This window comes from Drosophila subpulchrella, chromosome 2R (assembly GCF_014743375.2).
Source record: "Drosophila subpulchrella strain 33 F10 #4 breed RU33 chromosome 2R, RU_Dsub_v1.1 Primary Assembly, whole genome shotgun sequence".
Taxonomy (NCBI): domain Eukaryota; kingdom Metazoa; phylum Arthropoda; class Insecta; order Diptera; family Drosophilidae; genus Drosophila; species Drosophila subpulchrella.
The window spans coordinates 19,366,232-19,386,575 of NC_050611.1; the positions used below are offsets into that span (position 1 = coordinate 19,366,232).

Below are 20,344 nucleotides of genomic sequence, written 5' to 3' on the forward strand. Positions count from 1 at the left end.
TGGCAACAGGAAGCGACAGCGGCAAAGGCAGGAATAGAAACAAAAGGAGCGGCACGAGCTGGAACAAAGGCAAACAGAACCGAACAGAACAGAGAACGTTTCCCCAGCGGAAGCGGAAATCTCAGGTGTTTGCTGGGGCCTTTGTTGCTGGCTCTCGCTTTTCCGCTTTCCCGGTACTTTCCCTGCTTTGCCCCCCCGCTTTCCTTTTTGCCCGAGCCAGCTGCTCGCGTCTAAACAGCTCCCCGGCTAATTAATCTTATTTTGGCATTTGGGCTGGGAATTTTCGCAACAGCTCTCAACATCATTTCCCAGCTGGGTTATGGATATGAGTACATGTGGTGTGTAGGCATTTATGTATATATGGGGAAAGCACTGGGGCACATCCACCAACACGCACTTAAAGTAAGCGCATTCTAAACGCTGACACTGATGCTCGACACGAATGACGTGATGAATGTCTCCAGAAGATGTCTCCCCCCCGCTCTTTTGACGAATGTCTCTGGCCGGAACAGCACGCAAAACAATTTCAAGTGTCGTCACTGCCATTCAGGTGCTCCATCATATGGAGCATGTTCATTTGTTGCTGCCCCCGAATACCCCAGCTCCTCATACCTCATCGCACCTGGATCTCTAACCCCACTCCCCTTTCGCGAGTTTGCAGTTTGTCAACGACAGTTGCATAGAAATGGCACCGAACTGAATCGCATAAATCTCTCGAATCTCCAGCAAAAGTAACAAAAAATGGACTGATAGTGTCCATTTTCCAGACTGAAATGCACTCTCTACACAGGAAAATAATCTGATATTCTGATTCTGATGGAAAGGGTTAACATATATTCTAAGAACAAAGCATATCATAGCATACCATCCTATGCATACCTATAACATACATTCAGTTTCAGTTTTCATATATTGGGTTTTGCAATAACTTTTAAAAAATATTTTTAAGCGCCCAAAAGTAAGCAGTGAATAAAGAATGTCGTCTTTCTGAATGAACTTCTGAGCCTAAAATATATTGTTGCATACTTTTAGGAACCTAAAATAGAACTTAATCTATAGAATGTAAAATAAATTACTAAATCAACCATTAAAACGAATCTTAATTGACAATTGTTATTATAAAATGTTTTTAACTTCTTTTAGAAAACATCTGAACTTTTTCTCAGTGCTCTTAGGAATAGGAAATGCAGATGGTAGACTCCGAGTCGCGCAGAAATTATGAATAGGAAATGACTTCACCGCTCGCAATCGTTTTGTATTCGTCGACTATACTCCAGTTGAGAGCAACAACAGAATGAATGGTATACTGTAACGCACGGCGTATACGTATTATATTTTTTGCATTCATGATGGAGCTCCTAACTATTTGTAGTCTCCTCCATTTGAGCATTTTTGCTTTGCACATGTAAGCTGATTACAATTCAAGGATATCGTCTGCTTTATTTTTCCCATTGAAAGATTAGCGCAACTCAGGGAGAAACGAATGTGCGTGGGCCTGACAAGAATTTATTGGGGTAGATGGAAAGTCAATATTTTCCATGGCCAGCATAAATATTATAGATACAATTTGGCATGCAGTCATCGATGAAGAAATCCATTTATGGTATTTTGTTTTCCACTTCGTTGGACAAAAGGAAATGTTTAATGTTATGCATTCATTTTAATTGAATTTCAAGCCGAAAAGGCTTGATTATGGTTGTTTATTTTTCAGTTCCGACAGTTTTAATTGGACAAGGCTATAATGGTTTCAGAAACATGCATTCATATAAATACAGAAGCCAGACAAGAACTTAGAAAAAGCAAGTGTTTAGCAAACAATGGAAAATAATCATGAAGCCAAAATTTGATCGGCTTAAAAGTGGTTGAATGAGACACTCAAATGAGCCATGGAAGATGCCAAATCGAGTTCGGCACTCATCAACTTGGCCCCTTTTAGAGCACTTCGAATCGGTCAAAAGCGTTCCATTAATAGCCTGACAAAGGCAAAAGGATGTCCGCAATCGAAAATGTTGGCCATTTGGAAAAGTTCGCCAGAGATTCAGCTGCACTTTGGGTCAACGACTGGTCGAGTGTGGATGGGATAAAGTGTTTTGGGATAACGAGTTTTTGCCATGCATGTCATACGCATGTGGATTCGCACCAGCCATCAGTCAGTTAGTTAGTCAGTCAGTCATTTCCATTAAAATTGGCAACAGTTAAGTGGGAAATAAATTAGAATTGGTAATATAAATCTAATCCCTCACATTACCGCTGGACTACTCGCACATCCCATATCCCACAACCCCAATTCCACATCCATCCAATCTCGGCGTCAAGTTGGAAATGTAATTTGAGCTCAAATTACATTTGAGTGTGGAATTAGCACAGTTGTCAATCTGTGTCCGAGTGTGTGGAGTCCCCTCCTGTGTGCAGGGTCCATTGGCCAGTGGAATGTTGCATCATATTAATGGGCCCGGCCACATTGTCCTGGTTGCGTTTTGCCTGGCTTTTGCCGGGGAAAACCAGCAACGCCAGTCCGGCTGTAACTCGTTTACGTCTGCTGCAGGTTGGAAAATTTGAAAATTCATGAATCCCTCTGCGTGCGAGAAGGCCAGAGCAAACGCACAGGAGCTGTTTACATTCAATTTACGTTCCGGGAAGGGCAGAAGGCGAGGTCTCGGGGCCAAGGTTTGTTTTCCGCCCCACTCCCATGATTATTTTGCAGGAGAAAAAAGAAAGTAATGGGAAATGTGATCCAATCACCTGCCGCAAAACTCGGTCACCTGTTGGCCAAGCAATTTAATTACGCAATTTTCACTTGTGGCCATAAACAATAATTGCATGCAATTAACGACAAAGACAATTTGCAGCGTTTTGGCCAAAATGCAAATTGCTGCCAAGTGGAAGGGCGAACCATTGACAATGGTAAATGAGCTGGTTGGTCGATTGCATTGTAATTATTTTTTCTGCAAATGCAAAACAACCATAACCAATACAGTGTGCCACGAACTCCTGCTGCCTTTGCATTTTCGATGTTTTTCATGCTAATTTATGAATACAAAAGCCTGTCGCCCCCGACCTTCTCACGCCTGGGAACACAGTGCGTATGCTTAACCAGGCGCACACGCTGCAAAATTTATGCAACACCGGGTGACGAGTTGGGTGGCCAGTGTCCATCGTGTCTTTGTTCTACGGCTCACAGTCAACATTAAACAATACCTTGAATTCAGATTCACTCACTCTACCATAAAGCTTACTCCACGAGCTACAAATATTAACATTTAATCCGGGTTGTCAGGATAAATTACAACCGACTGACTTGATTGATTGTTAAGCTGTTTGATTTGCCTGCCTTAATCGAGATTTAAAACAAGGCGAGAAATACACAACATTTTGTGTGTAGTTTGAAGGGCGGACTGAACATTTAAATTGGAAGTGACAAAGGGCAGTTAATCTGGGATGTCTTGAAAATATATACAAAGTAATTGCGTGTTAGGCTGCTTAAATTATATTTGGACAATGAAGGGATAATACAAAGTAAATATTAATTAATATTATAAGCAATTTGATGTTTGCTATATTATAAAGTATCATTTTCTTTCTTTGAAAACTCTCTCAAATCGAAAAAGAGAGAAAAGAGCGTAATTACTCTGGGTAAGAGCGAGAAGGCAATATTATCAGCTCTCTGAGAGAGAGAAAAGAGAGCAAAAAGCAAGATGGCGAACAAGAAATGAGACTGAATTGTATCAGTGGCGGATCCAGAGACGATTCTTGGGGGGTGAAATTGAACTTATTCTTCGATTTGGGGTTCAAACTTATTATTGCGAGAGAAATACAGTACAAATTATAAAACAAAAATTATCCATCCCAATTTTTAGGTAAACAAAGTGGTTATTGCAGAGAATATTTTTCTAGCAAACAAGTAAATTTTTCGGGTTCTGTGGTTCCAAGGGGGGGGAAATTTCCCTAATTTCCCCCCCCGTGGATCCGCCACTGATTGTATCAAAGTGATTATCCTATCTTAAATCCTAATAAATAAAATTATAAGCCATTTGATGTTCGCAATATTATAAAGTATCATTTCCTCTATTTGAAAACTCTCTCAAATCGAAAAAGAGTAAAAAGAGCGTAATTACTCTGGGTAAGAGCGAGATGGCAATATTAATAACTCTCCGAGAGAGAAAAAAGAGAGCAAAAAGCAAGATGGCGAACCAGAATTGATACTGAATTGTGTCAATGTGATTATCCTATCTTAAATCCTTATAAGGCAGGTTTATTAATTTGAACAAGAATATGCTACAAACTTGTTTTATTATCTAACATATTTAGCATCAAGGACCTCCTACAAATGTTTCCTTTCTTGCAATGACTTTTGAAATCTCTCAAAGCAATTCTGCCTTTTAATTTACAATTCCTGCACATGTTGCCAAGTCGGTTAATGGTACCTGGCCAAAAACCAAGCAGCTTAAGGGCTCATCCGCCTGCTCCCGCTTTTCAGGTTTTCAGGTTTTCAGTATTCCAGGGCTTGGTCAGACTGCAAATTGCTTATGCTCTTTGCGTAATTACAAGTGCTGCCAGCCACCTGAAACCGGCCACGCCCCCGCTTTCCCCCGCTTGCCCCCCAAAGGCCCACCCCCCAACGCCCCCCAAACAGTACTCATGTATCTCATGTATGATATGAGGCCACTTCGCCTGGATGTGTTCAAAGTTGGTTTTAAAAAATTCACATTGCCAAATGGAATGAATATAAATTTGTAAAAATATTACATTACGCTCGGATGTCTAGGACAGCTGTGTAGAGCTCTGGAGAGAGAGAGGGGGAAGTTGGCTTATTACTTGCAATGAATAAATAAACATGGGATCGTGCAAACGCACAAATGTACTATGCACAGGTCCTGCGAGTGTGTGTCCCCCCATATGTTGTGTCCTTTCACCTTTCACAACCCCCCAATGTCCTCTCCTTTCCTTTCCTGTAGCACAGTCACTGTTCATATTTCGCAAATAGTTGACATTTTTCATTTGCATCAATTCCGCTGGCACATTTCGCTGTTTGTCTCTACCGAGGTCTCGTTTACCGATAAGGTTATTGAAATTGACTTTTCCACCAGCCATATTTCGCCGAAGAGCTGGGCTAAATTAAAGACGTGTCTTGCCCTTTCCTATATTTGGTTTTTCTCATAAAGGATATTACCATATCTGGAAAATATTTGAACCTTGGGTTTGACCAAAAACGCAAGATCCCAAAAGAAAGGCTTTAGAAGCATATTTACCCTTGAAAATGGGATTATTAGTTTCTTATTTATTTTGACTAACTAACAGTTGCCTGAATTAAAATTCCTGTTATTAGCTCTTAGTTTAGCTCTTAATCACAGTTTGGATAACCACATATTTAAGTATTATAATAAAATATAAATATATATTAATTAAATATTATTATTCTCATAAAGGATATCACCATATGTGGCAAAAATTGCCCTCTTTGGTTTTACGAAAACTGCAGGATCCTAAGAGAAAGGCTTAAAAAGCATATTTACCCTTGAAAATGGGAAATGGGATATTTATTTTGCCTGATTTATAATTCCTGTAGTTTGCTCTGTCTTAGTTTTAATCACAGTGTGTATAACAATATATTTAAGTCTTTTAATAAAATATAACTTTATGTATTAATAAAAAATCCTTATAAAACCTAGCTTTAACCGTGATAATTTATAAATATTCATACATTCTGATCAAAGAAATGTTATCCCTTTTTTAAACTATTACTGTGTTTATGCGATGCCGAATTCACGCTTTCATTTCGCGATTTCAGCCGATTCGTGTGTGCATAAACGCCATTTCGTGAATTCGGCAACACACGAAAGTTGACTATGAATTCAACCTCAAAGCGTGAATTGGTGACAACTAAACTCCGGTAACTCTATATAATTATCGGAGTTGCCACAACGATATAAATACATAAATACACCTTACATTTAACAAATTATTTGTTCATTTAGTGCCAATGGAAACTAGTTTTCATCTTTTATTTTGACGGTAAATAGATGTTATACTGGCTTCCACATACTTTATCTTTAATATTAGCAAGATTATTTCATGCGAATCGAGAAAAAATAATCGGTTTAATAATCGCTGACACCTTTTTCCACCGGTCCGGCACCTCTGTCAGCTGAGATTGATAGAATGCATGAATTCGGCGGTGTCGCATAAACAGGAGCAAATTTTATTTCACGCTTTTAAGAAATCATGAAACCCTTAGCATAAACATAGTATATGATATAATACCGATTTTTTATAGCATACATTTTGGGGCTTTCTAAGGATGTAAAACCACTAGAGTGTTTAAGAATCGGCCTGCCCCAGTTGGCTTACTGTCTCCAGTTTTTTTGTTTCTACCTCAGCTTCTTGCGACACATTGACAGTTTCGCGCTGCCTTTTCATTTCATTTTCTTTTCCATTTGCTGTCGCCTGGCAATGGAAAACTGAGGACTGGCACTCGAAATTGACTTTTTCCGTTAATACTCGATGCAGTTTACGGATACGCTTTTGCCACACTTGCAGCATCAGAAGGCAATATTTTTATTCCCCTAGTGCATTACTCTAATCATCAAAGGTGAGCTGCCTTTTGCCCCCCTTTTAAAGGCAATCTGCGAAATGGATATTCATCTCATTTTGTTTGCCCTGGCTGAATTGGGTTTGTTTCCATGCAAAAAGGTGGAAAAGGGCAACAGAGTGAATGCAACGGTCTATAGGCGCATTATTGGATTAATCAATCAACTTGCAACAGTTTCTTTTCAGATGCAAGAGGTGATTGAATCAGCCTTGGCTAAAAGTGTGCTATATAGTACATATATAAGTAACTTCATAACGTAAGCCTCTTGATTTATTGCCCCCTGGGGGTGGGCAAACATTTGCGGGCCTCATTAAGCGAGGATTGGCAATTTAACAATTTGTGAATAATTAATATTCAATTATGCAACTGCCTGCAATGGATAAAGAAAGCGAAAGCGTAGGGCAAAAAAATTCGAAACACAATCCATTATCCAACGCACATGGCCGTGCTGATGGATTATTTATGTTGCGGTAATTATACAAAAGGGTTCGAGTGCGGGAACGGATGGTCGGACAAAGAAACTGCTGCAGGCCTATAGATACAGCAAGAACTAAACTGTTATCGCCGACCAGCTGCTGGATTTTCCCACCCATTTTCCCGCCCACATTTTCCGCCCGTCATCCACTTTTTGTGCGTCTGGTGTTTGGTGCTTGGGAGTTTTTGCAATAACCGCAGAAGCGAACAACCCGCAGCACTCGGGGCCATCAATGTAGGGCCATTCCATATGTCGCACAAGGATTGTCAAAATATTGGACATGTTGGGTGCACACTCACACAGATACTCACACACACACACACACACGCCCACCCGAGCACACATACTTATGCGGCGCATTTAGCATCATGTGAACAAAAGCAGGTCAATACTTTTGTGTTTTTTGTTGCCACTACAGATCCCCCTATATCTTCGCCCTGTGCAAAGTGAAACGTAAAATTGTTTTTTTGTTTGTTTGGTTTTCCCTGTTTATTCAGTCGCTGTCGAGGCCCAGTTCGGCTGGCTGTTTGCTTTCGGCCTTACAGGAAAAAGGAACAGCGATAGGAACTGCAAAATCGGAGAGGATATGGCAGGATATATGTGGATATAGCGGCAGCGGTTGGGGACAGACATCGGATGAATAAGGAAAAAGTCTAAAAATGCTGAATTAAAGCATAACATTTTGGCTATTGGTCACGGCTCCTGGTTTTGGCCATCAACTGACAATTTTTGCGGACATTTCTGGTGCCTTTTTTTTGGAAGCCAACATAGTATTACACAGAACGGATTTTTCCTAATGTGACTTTTTATAAACCACACTATGAATTTGGAAATTATGTTTAATAATAAAATGAATAATTCTTTTTTATAATATGTAGGCTTACTTTATATTTCTAAAAATTATTATTAAACTGCAATTTTTGTTTTTAAAATGAATTGTTATACCCTTTTTAATAATTAAATGTTCATGAATACTTTAATAGTTTTTTTTATGATCAATGATCAGTTAATCTTGAATTTATAATGCTTCTCAAATAACTATTTATCATTTTTAGAAGAATGGTTTACTTTAAAGTAATCAAACTTAAATAAATTAAGAAAATGTAATATTTTCATTAGCAATTAAATATTCATTATATTTAAATAGTTAATTTATGATGAAGGATCGGTTAGCCTTTGATTTTATAATGTCTCTTGAATAAGTATTTATCATCTCTAGAAAAATAGATTCCTTTAAAGTAATCAAACTATAATAAATTAAGAAAGTTTTATATTTTTTATCAGTGCAATTATAATCCTTAAAAAAAGTCCTTTAAAGCTTCCTAAAATCTTAAAAAATCATAAAGCAAGGATTAATTTTTTTTCTCTGCATACAGTTCCATCACCTACCGAATTTCCATTCAGTTTCAGTTAACTCTGATGGTTTTAAAAACTTTTCCCTGCCCGAGCTTATGTTAAAATCAATTTACAGCTGCCAAAACGCAAATCGCTGCGGTCGGTCACTGCGTTTTTGTAATAGAATCGACAAATCGCAAATCAGAATCGGCAAATATATGGGGGGGAAATAAATTCTCGGCCCCCCTGGGCAGCGGCCTGCAGCCCTTTAAAAGGGCGTGGCTTTTCCAGCCATAAACATCGAGAGTTTTCACAGAAAACCAAAACCAGACGATAACTTTGACCGGCGACCGTAGTCGAAACCTTTGGCCTGTTTACACTGAAAGCTTTTTAATTTCTATTCTAATTTCAATATTTGCTTTCGCTCAACAATGAAATGAAATCCTGGCGGAAAATAAAAATGAGAAAGGGATAAATGGCGTGTGTGCGTGTGGGCCCTTGTGTTTATGTGTCTGAGTGCAAAATGGCGGACTAAGTATGCAAATGACATTAGGCCATGTAGCATAACTCCTGGCACGTTTAGGCCGCGTCGATGGAGCGCAACAAGAAAAGCAGAGGCCTTGGATCATTTTTTAAGTGTTCGTGTCGGAAATCTTAAGATTTTCCCTGGCAAAGTAAATGAAAGAAAAAATACAGAGGAACATGGTGAGAGAAAGAGCTCTTGGCCGGATTAAGTTCATGAAATCATACGTTTCGGCTCTCAAGGGAAAATTAAATTTAAAGATGTTTGCCGATTAAGTTTTATGCGAAAATAAAGTTTTACTTTCACCTTTCAACTTTTCACATTAAAAAAACAAAAGGGAAATATTTCATATCCCTATCGTTTACTCTTTAATGTATAAAACGAAAACGTTTAAAAAACCAAAATAAACATGCCTATCAATTAAAATGCATATTTTTGTAAAGGATTATGGCAGGTTTTTTCACAAATAGAACATTTTAATAATGGATTAACACCTGCTGGTTTACCAGCTGACTTTAAAAACAAAACAAAAAACTCTCGAGAAAAATAAAAATATTTATGAATGGCTTAATGAATTTATTGTTCATTTATAGCGGATTAAATGTTGACTCTTAATTTGACAAGGATATAAAGTATAAAACGTTTACATATGAATAAAACATAGCAATGTTTATTAATTTAGATTTAAATAATCAAATAAAATCCCAGAACGTTTTAAATATTTAATTTGATTATCTAAGCCAGAAATCTTATATTTTGGAAACGAAATAAAATGAAATATCTTAAAGTTTAAGAAGAGATTGTTTAGTTTAATAAAGACAAGTAGGAAAATATACTTGGAAATGTAAAATAAATTAATAGTTCAAAGGAAATGTATGTTTAAAAGGAAAGCAATGTTTATTAATTTAGATTTAAATAATCAAATAAAATCCCAGAACGTTTAAAATATTTAATTTGATAAACTAAACCATAAATCTTATATTTTGGAAACTAAATAAAATGAAATATCTTAAAGTTTAGGAAGAGATTGTATAGTTTAGTAAGGCCAAGTAGGAAAATATACTTGAAAATGTAAAATAAATTAATATATCAAAGGTTAAAAAGATGTTAAAAAGTTGTAATAGAGCCAAATAGGACTTAACATGTTTGACTTAAAGTTTAAGTGAGTTGGGAGCGTAAAAACTTTGTCTTTGTAAACATCCAAGGATATTCCACGTATTCCCTGCCCGCATAAGGAGCAATCACAGCGAGTTACTCTTGGAATTAAGTACACCTAACATTCAAGTCCACCTATTTGGCCACTAGTTAAACTCGTTTGCCGGCAAGAAATTCGCCAGCTAATTTGAGCAAATAGACGGTGGCCTCATGTCGCCGCTGTTGCAACTACGGTGGCACGCGGCGTATACGCAATTTGGGAACGGGCTGACCCAGTCGATTGTACGAATTTTTGCGCAGCGGGCAGTGAATTTCGCAACCAACTGGTGTCACAGCATGATGCAGAGCATGGTCGCCCCTTGGGATGGGGCTATGGAAAATGGTGGTAAAATGCATTTTCTATTTTCACCCGGGATTGAAGGGTGAAGTTGAAGTGCAAACGGAGGCTGTCATCGCGAACGGATGACAGATTTGTGCTGGGGAATTCTATTTCAGGACCCGATTAGATGGCCCTGTCATCGCCAGCTGAAATGAGGGCTGGAACTTTGTGTCGTTTGCTTGGGCGGAAATGTTGGGGCCGATGCGAATGTCAATGATGACCGCAAATGGATGTGGCCCGGTCAATCCCGGGCTGACAGACCCAACCCTCACATCCTCACCGAAAAGGGGACAAAGGTTCGCGAAGGGTTCGACTCATCTGAGCGCAGGGAGATTCCGTCAGTTTTGTGTCAGCAGCAGCGGATCCGGCGGATCCTCAAGTCTCCTGATATGACGGACAGCCCGAGCAGGATGCGTTGTGTGAGCTGGACATCCTGCGTCATGGTCGCCGCCTTTGAAGTAGCGATTTATGCATATTAAAATTTTCCTTTTTTTATTAGCCCTGCTCAGTCCGTTGGCTGCCAAAAAAGTTTCTCAACCATGACTCCGATTACAATGGCGAACAAAAAGAGAAAAGTTTCCGTTTGAAGATGCCTTGTACTCTCGTATTTGTACTGCTCTTATTGAGTTAAACAGTTCCGAAAGTTGAGAACAGGTCGGCACGGGGTGATGTGTAGAACTTTTCCGACTGCTTTGGCACTTCAAGCTGACTTTCTGACTCGAATTCCCATTGTTTGACTTAAATTGCTTGTCTTGACTCAACTCGACTCGAAGCTCCTCAAACATTGCATGCCAAAGTAGACAACAATGCTGGTAAGTAAGTAGTAAAGTTGCCCCTTCCACTCGGCTTGGTTAATTAAAAACAACTTGACTGATGCATTGTCCTGGCGTGTCAAGTCCTGCGACTTGCCAGCTGAGTCCTGGCCTGGTCAAGTTCGCGAAAGACATTAAAAAGGGTGGTGTTTTTTTGTAATGGGGTGTGGGTAGGCGGACTCTTAGACAAAGACTTAATTGCTCTTTCCCCCATACACACGCAAGTTAGCGGCCATTACGGCAGAAGAGCAGCTGCATCAGCGAAAGAGGCTGCTACAAATTGGGCCCTTGCCTTGAAGAATGCACCGCTTTTTGGCCCAAATGGCGGAGAAGCTGATGTGGCAGCTGAAAAGAATGCCTGATGCAAATAACTTGCGAAGGCGGAAGCGAGCCAAGGCGAAACTGACAATGAATGAAAATGAAAAATTGTGGCAGCAGCAGGGATGCGGGAGACATAGGTAGCGAAAGGATTCCACAGAAATGTGGGCCATGGGCAACGGTTTTTGATTTGCATAAACAAAGGGTTCAAGTGTGGCGAAAGTGGCTGCCCAAGTGGGCAGCTGATTGAAGATGATGCGGCTACACAGAAAAAATTATACAATATAATATTCAATGGCAAAGGTTCTAGAGATCCTCATTCTCAGATCCTAAAATGATATTTCAACAAATGCTAACAAATTTTTTAAAATGTTTTAAAATTGTTGAAAAGAAAATGTCGAATGTCATAAGAATAGAGATCCTATTATTCTAAGATCCTAAAATGATATATCAACAAATGCTAGCACATTCTTTTCCTGAATTTCTATTTCAAATTGTTTATGGATATTAGTCAATAACTGGTATGTAATATTTTAAAAATTATAAAATGTGAAAAAAGTATAAAACAGTTTTGGTATGAGGCTCACATTCTAAGATCCTAAAATGATCAATCAACAAATGCTAACAAATTTTTTAAATTGTTTTAAAATTGTTGAATAGAAAATTTTAAATGCCATACAAATAGAGATCCTATTATTCGAAGATCCTAAAATGATATATTAACAAATGTTAACAAATACTTTTCCTGAATTTTTATTTCTAACTGTTTATAAATATTCATCAATAACTGATATGTTATATTTTAAAAATTATAAAATGTGAAAAAAGTATAAAACAGATTTGGTATGAGGCTTATTATGACAATATATTTTAAAATGTATCAATTTTGGAATACAAAAACATTTTTTGAGACTTATACTGTCTTAAAAATAAAACTTTATAATTGTTTTTAAGCTTTGAGCTTTTGAGCTTAAAATATCTTAACCGAATAAACATAAGCTCGTTCTAAAAATTATAATAACAATTAAAAACACATATATATTATTTTTAATTTACAAAATATTTTTCACTGTACTTTCGGCTGCCACATGAACCACCAAGGTCGAGAAAAACCACCTGGCCCAGCAATTCCATGTAACCCGTGGTCTCAGCGGAATGAAAGTCGAAGGAAGGATGGAAGGGCTGGGGAGGCTGGAAAGATTGGTAAGGTTGGTAAGGCTGGTAAGGCTGGTAGGGCTGAGGTTGGCCCAAAAGGAGGCTGCCGAGTGGGTGGCTTACTGGCCCCAGGATGTTGCACACTCAATTTCCTGCGCGCATATCGCGCTTTCGTCTGTCAACAAATGCAACAAAAGAAACAAAGGCTTAACGGGAGTTGATTGTTTGCCAGCTTGCTTGCCAACTTGCTTGCCAGCCCGTTGGCCCTCCTTTTTCTGTTGGCCATGTCTTCAATCCGGGCTCAGTGCTAAAGTTTGACTGATTTGCATATCATTTTTGCGGCACTCATAATGCAACTTTGATACAACCTGCAGGCGAGTTAAGGAGTTATTATTCCTTGAAGGTGCTAAATATTCATTGCGAAATCTTTTGTCAGTCGAAGGACAGCTGTAAGCTCTGTTTCTGCATAATCTCCTGAAGGATTTTATTATTATCCTCCATCCCTTAGTGACCCTTTAAAGGCTTGAACCCTCTCAACAGCTGGAAACTTATTCCTGCATGTAATCGGAAATTGTTCCTGGTTCTTTCTTTCCTCCGGCTCAAGCTCATTTTTGTTGCAAATTTGTGCAAATTTGCACTCGAGACAAGTTCGATTCTCAATCGAGGCTGAGGCAAGATTGATTTTCTGCTGCTGCTCGATAAGAATCCAGCTGACGTCACAGATACACATGGGCAAACACGAACTGAAGTGCATTTATTTTTGGTTCACTCAAGAACTTGGACAATGGCGGCTGTAAATATTAAGGAGTGCGGATAGTTTAGCCTTGGGTTGCGTTTCGGTCAAGGAAATGGACTGCCCCACTTACAAAGGACATCCCCCAGAAAGGACATTGTGCCCGTTTCGTGTATATATGTATATCTATGAACAAATGAATGCACATAAATAACTATTTTTTGCATCTCGTCCTTTGTTTCTGTTGCCTTTTTAATCACATTGCTTTGTTCGCATTCCTTGTTGCATATTGATGTCTGTCGAGATACAGGACCCTAAAAAAAAAAAAGACAAAAAATGGCAAACAACTTTTGCATTTGCAGCACTTGACAATTTTGCACTTGAAAATGTGCGGGGTTTTTCTTTTTCGCCCAGCTCAAGCGCACTTTTTGACAGTTTTGTTTCTCCATTTTGGCCAGGCTGCAGCTACTGATCTGCGTGTTGGTGTGAGTGTGGTAAAAGCTTTCAAGCACACACACTCAGGGGCGGAGAAAGTGGGTGGAGGGGGAGGTGGTGTCGTGGAAAAAAGGGAATCCCATTTCAGTGAAATGCGCTCGTTCGCTCGCTCGCTTATGTTAATTAAGCCTCCACTTAGCCCGGCCAAACTATTCGAAAAGATAAACCCTGAGTGTTGCTCTCTAGCAAGGGCGGGATTTTCCACCGCCCACGCCCAATTTTCCTAACCCCCTCCGCCCCCTTCAGCTGCAGACCATGGCTTACATCCAACGGCGCCTGATGCTGATGACATTGCGCATACGCCACGTGAGCCTGCAGCTGACATCAGTCCGCGCCAGCTGTTGTGGATTTTCCTTTCGCGTTTTCCCCCGTGTTTTCCCTTCCATTGCCTGGCATAATCAGTTTTGTTTAATCAACTTTCGCCCGGCTAGATTAGCCGCCATTATTAAGGATTAATGCAGCCATTGTTTGGTAGCCAGAGTTCCTTTGTTGCTCCGCCCATCATAATCGTTCGCATCAAGGTCGTTCGCATTTTTTTAAAAATTTTGTTTGGCTTCCATTGTCAACGCAATTTTTCATTCGCCCACCCAACCACCCAACCACCACCCACGGACCACCGCTGCTTATTTTTTCAGCTTTTCTCATAGATAAAGCGCATAAAAGATCAAAGGCCTTGAATAAAACATCAAATAACGCGCTTGTCAAGCGCCAATCGAGGCATGGTAATGAGAAAAACAGTTTGGCATGCCAACCGCTTGGCCAGTGGAAAGATGGAAAGCTGGAAAAACCCGGTGGGTGGGTTGATTTTCTGTAGCGAGTGGGTGGTCAACTGTCGGCCGTTTGACAAGCGATTAAGCCAACATGAGAGTCAGGAACACCAGCAACTGGCAGCTGGCAAATCAATTTGGAGATAAGCGAGCTGGGGCGGGCCCAATTAGATAGATACTGCCTAGATGGCAGGAGAGTGTATTAAAATCAATTAGAGATTCGATTCGGTCGGAAAATGCACTCAGGTAAACGATGCTTAACTGGCAAGGCATCTAATCTGGTTCTAATTAAGCTGGTAGTGAGTTCTTTGCCAGACCACTGCAATCAGGCACTGCAAAAAAAAAGAATTGAACTTAAGGAACAAAAACTTCGAGTATAAGACCATTAAATAATTAATTATAAAATGGTATATCAAACTGGAAAATTTTATTAAATGTATTCACATAAAATGTGTTCCAAAAATTAAAGTTAAGGGTAATTAAACTTTAAATAAAATATCGAAATGGTTTTTAATTAAATCTAAAAATGTATTTAAAAATGTATATCATAATTAAATCAGAAAAAATACTACATTGCCATATGGTTAATAAACAATATACTCACATTTAAAAATTTGGAACATATTTTTTAATTTAACCCAGAATACACATAATAAGATTTCAATCATTAAAGTATTTATAGCAGTATATTAAATAAAAGTAATACTTTGAAGATTACATTTTCTGAATAAATTATAATCTTTCTAACTTTTAGAAACTTTTTTATATATTCTAGATTTTTACCCAGGCAGAAACTGGAAATACAAAATATAAAGTATCAACATTGAGTATCACAATGAGTAATACTTTAAAGTTAGCATTTTCTAAATATAATGTAATCTTGCCAGCTTTTATAGAAATATTTTTCTTGAAATCTCTAGATATATATGGGATAGAATTTTCTGAATTGGTTATACTTTTGGCAACTTTTATAAAAATATTGTCTATCCTTAATCAAAATCTCTATATACATAAGTCTGTTATTCTGTTTATCAAGCACTAACAATCCCAGTGCCTCAGTGTAATGTGACACACTTGTCAGTGGCTTAGGTCTCCAATTTGCTGCTGCCATCCTGCAGCATATGGTCAATTATTACACACAAAACATTTATTATTAATGAGCAGGCCGGCGGGCTGAAGGGTCAGAACGGACACCATGGCCGCCAGTCGATTAGGCCAATTAGTGTGGGTATTGACAATTGCGGACATTGCAATTAATTAATCCAAATGTAAATGTAAGCGACCAGTGCATGTGCATAAGTTGAGGACTGGTCGATATATATTTCTGGCCAATCTCGGACCACTAATTGCGATCTCTCCGTTCTCCCTAGGAACCCTCCGCTTTGATGTCATAATGGCCACCGATGAGTGACCTCTTTGAGCGGTCCTAAGCTGCTGGCTTTTCCATGGCTGGAAAAGTGCGGAGGGGTGGAAATCTAAGGGGGGGTGGGTTGGCAAGGCGGTGGAGCACACGATTGACACAGTTATTAAAAACGACATGTAGAATTGGCATTCAGGCATGCGGGCAACGACATGGCCATCGACATACTTAGGCACATAGTTTGACAGGGCCGAGGAACAAGGATTCAGGATTCAGGATTGAGGAGGGGATTGAGCCAGGGGTGCTAACTGGGCTGACAGGCGTGCAAAGTGGCCAACAGCAGGGTGCCACGGCCCTTGTCGATGTCGAGAGATGGCATGCCACTGGCACTCAAAACGGAAAAGGAAACATTCCCCGAGATTTCCTCTCGAACAACAGTGGGCTGGCTGGGTTGGCAGGCGTTAAGGAATTCAATTAGGCAGATGAGTGGCCATATGAATGTGGGCGTAAGAGTGTATAGGATGGGTCCGATATAAAAGTGCTGGCCAAGTCAAAGGCAAAAGGCAAAAGTCAGAGACATCTGACACTTCACATGCCCGGATCCGGATGAGGACGCCTTATTGGCCTCAAGTTCTGACTAAGCTGATGTTGCTGATCCCGGGCCAGAGATGAGTTCCAGGGGCTTAGAGCTCAACTTTTCAATATATCCATCCACACAGTGCCATCGAATGGGGGATAAGAGCGGTTATTCGGTATTTTTATGAAAGGCAATCAGACCTGCACTCTCATAATCCCCTAGCTCAAAATGGAAACGAAATACTTGCAGTGCGTTTCTAATCAATATTTATAGAATCTAAATAGAGTAGATATTAAATGGTCGTTAAAAGACATTAAAGAGATTTTCTCCCGAGAATAAATTTAGAAAATTAAGGACAGAGTTTCTCATATACCCTCTAGTGATACTGAATATAGAAAGAATTAAAAGAAATTAAAGAGATTTTTTTAAATTCTCCCGAGAATTAAATAAGAATGTTAAGGACTGACTCCAAATTTTAAAAAGAGCAAATATTACCTTTATATCAAATGACATTAAACAGATTTTTTAATTCCAAATAGAGCAAATATTTCCTATCCTTTAGACGAATTTAAAGATAATTTTATAAAGTTACCCTCATAATTAATTTAGAATGTCAAGAACGAATTTTCTTATATAACAATCTAATATTCCTTCTAGTTCCGATGAAGATAGGACTCCAACCGCTTCACCCCCAAACTCGTGGTGAGTATGCAAATAGATCAAATATTATTCATGATCCGGAATAGTTTTAGCGGGAGTGCTTTTCTGCAGCTTGCGCCCATTTATCATTCATGTTTCTGCAGTGAGACTTTGTTCCCGACGTTGTTTGCTCAGCAAATGTTGTGGTGGAGTTTCAGCGGGTTTCGTGTGGGTGGTTCCCCGGGTGGAGCCCCGTTGAGATGGCGTCACCGTAGCTCGAACCCAACTCAACTGAAGCGTTTTAATTGCTGCATAAATATTAGCTTAAAATTAGCTCATTGTGCGCCGGATAACGTGCAGTTCAAGCTCAGATTCGGACTCCATTGTGTGCGTTTATATATATATATCTCAGTTTCGGTCTGCTTCTGCGTTGTGTGTCTTGCCATAGTCAATTACCACATATTTGTCTATAATTAATACGCTTCCCATGGGCCTTGAGATTTGTCCCGCTGCAGCTGAGGCTTTAAGCAAATAGCAATCACTTCCAGTGACTCTGCAATAGTCTGGTAAGTTTTCGCTTATTCAATTGCAACTTTTTTCACCAGGAGTTTCCCCTATCAGAACTTTTGATGTTGCTCTTGCAGTTGAACAACTCGCACAGCATGTTCGATTTTCGTTAGTTCGTTTATTTATTTATACCGCTTGCTGTGCAATCCGCTCAACTCTCCCCTCGGAAGAGGTAATGGCATTGTGTTTTTGCCCCTGTTTATACTTTCTACGCTTCAAATTAATTTTAGCCATGCCAAAAGAGTGCATTGCTGTTCATGTATGCATTGCGATAGCATGTGGGGTAATGCCTGTTCATGGACAAAATGTTACATGCGAAACCACTTTAAAAACCATCGTAAATTGCCATGGTTGCCCTATACAATTTCTGCATATTTTCAAATATTGGGCTACTTACATACATTACAAATTCAATGGTTACAGATAAAAAAGACAAGTTGCAACTTGTTAACCAATCAAAAATGAAAAGTGGGTTAAAAATGTATAACATTTTCTGTTCAATAGAATGAAATGTTTGATAAGCTTGAATATATCCCTGAATTTGTAACTATTCAAGTAGGTATAGCTATAAGCACCTACGTACATTTCACTTGTATTTTTGCCAAGGATGTTAAAATTAGCTGCATCTACTTGGATGGCAACATTGACACTTCCCTCTTCCGCCTCCCATTTTGGCATCAATCAAGATGATACCCTTCTTTCGTTAGTAGAGCTCTTTTTCACGCTTTGCAAGATTTTCATGCTGCAAGGACAAGCTAAACGTATGCAAATCATTATGTTAATCGGGTACCATCAAATTTTTTGGCGTCGTTCATCACACTGAGCCACACTTTGCACTTGGTAATAGCAGGACCTCAGTTTTGCCCGTTCCTAACCATCTGCATTGCCGTAATGCGGCCCTTTCTTCCCATTTTTCACCCCTTCTTCCCCAATTTTCACCCCTTACTAACCACCGTCTGAACCCCTTCTATACCCCTTCTATACCCCTTCTACACACCTTCTACACCCCTTCCATACCCCTTCCATACCCCTTCCATACCCCTTCCATACCCCTTCCATACCCCTTCCTTACCCCTTCTTTAACAACACTGCTTGCTTTGCTCTTGCCGCTGCTAAGCACCCGCGTGGCTAAGCCAAAATTTACACAGGCACAGCGAGTTGGTTGTTGAGTATGCTTGGTTATGCTGAATTTTGCACTTTTCCGAGCTCACACACACACACACACACACGAACAGCATAAGTAAACAAGTTTAGTATAATCAACGGTTGGCTGGCTGCCGGGCTATACAAAAAAGTGTTGCACATCCGCTTACATAACCCACACTCGCAGCCAAATCCCCCCATGAACATGGAGATGACGTAGTATATGTTTTTATTAGCATGCTTTGTATGCCCTGTATGCTGTCAGGCTCACGACCAAGTTGGGGGCTGCATTTATCAGTTGGAATGAGGAAGGGGATGGGAAGGGGTTCTGGCCGGGGGTTTCGTGAGGATTCACCTGTCTCACGGTGCTCGTAAAACCACATTACCTGTGATTTCCGAACACACACAGGATGGCTTGTTCATCAGCGTTGCAGTCGAGCACGAAGCGATTGGGATATCTGCTGGTGGCCCTTTGGCGCCTTTGTGCCCCGTTCATTGAATGTTTTCCTATTAATTTTTTATTGAATGATGCTTTTTTTCCCCCCATCTAGCATACAGCATACTTCCACGCAGGATGGGGATGGCTCATTCCCTGCGGCGACATGCTAACTTTATTCAATTCCTCCGCTGCTCATGTGGAACACTCACTCGATGTCCTGTCTTTCCATCCATCTCCCTCTAACATCCTATTCTCCCTTTCTACCTTAGTTGCTGTCTCTATTTTAAGCCGGACAAGAGGAGCCGTGTAATGTGCCTGAAAAATTGCCAGTACTTTAGAACGCATCCCAGTTGAAGGGCTGGCGATTGAGTGCAATCGATTCAATGATACCCTTGGAAATAAAATTAAATGGGATTATAAAGGTAGAAGTGTTATAAGTATTCAAATGATACATTTAATTTTAGCAAACTTTAAGGAAATGCTCAGATTAACTTTTACTAAAACCTTGATATTTGTTATCCTAATGTTAAACCAAAATTTAAAACCTACCCTTAGTTTAACATGAGGACCACTAAACAGCTGTTCCAAAATAAAAACCAACCCAACCATAATCTAATCAACAAAAGGGACCAATGCTAGCTTTAAATAAAAAGTATTCCCTGTGGTATCTTTGGATATCTCCCAACTCAATATGCCCCATTTGTACCCCTCAATTCCCGCTGATGGGGCAACAAATGAGCAACATGATGTGAAACATTTTGCTAGTTCCTTAAACTGAACAAAAGAGTCGGGGAGAGGGGGAAAGAAAGAGCTCGGCAAGCTGGCTAAGCCTGGTATACCACTCCATTTGGAAGACGTTTTTTACGGTTCGCCACAAGCACAT

The 20,344-nt window shown here is 39.6% G+C and overlaps 1 protein-coding gene across 9 annotated transcripts in view; it reads right to left on the reverse strand.

Annotated features, from left to right (window-relative positions):
* Window positions 1-20,344, reverse strand: part of LOC119552159 — an 85,415-nt gene that overhangs the window by 20,044 nt on the left and 45,027 nt on the right. The gene's annotated exons all lie outside the window — the stretch shown is intronic.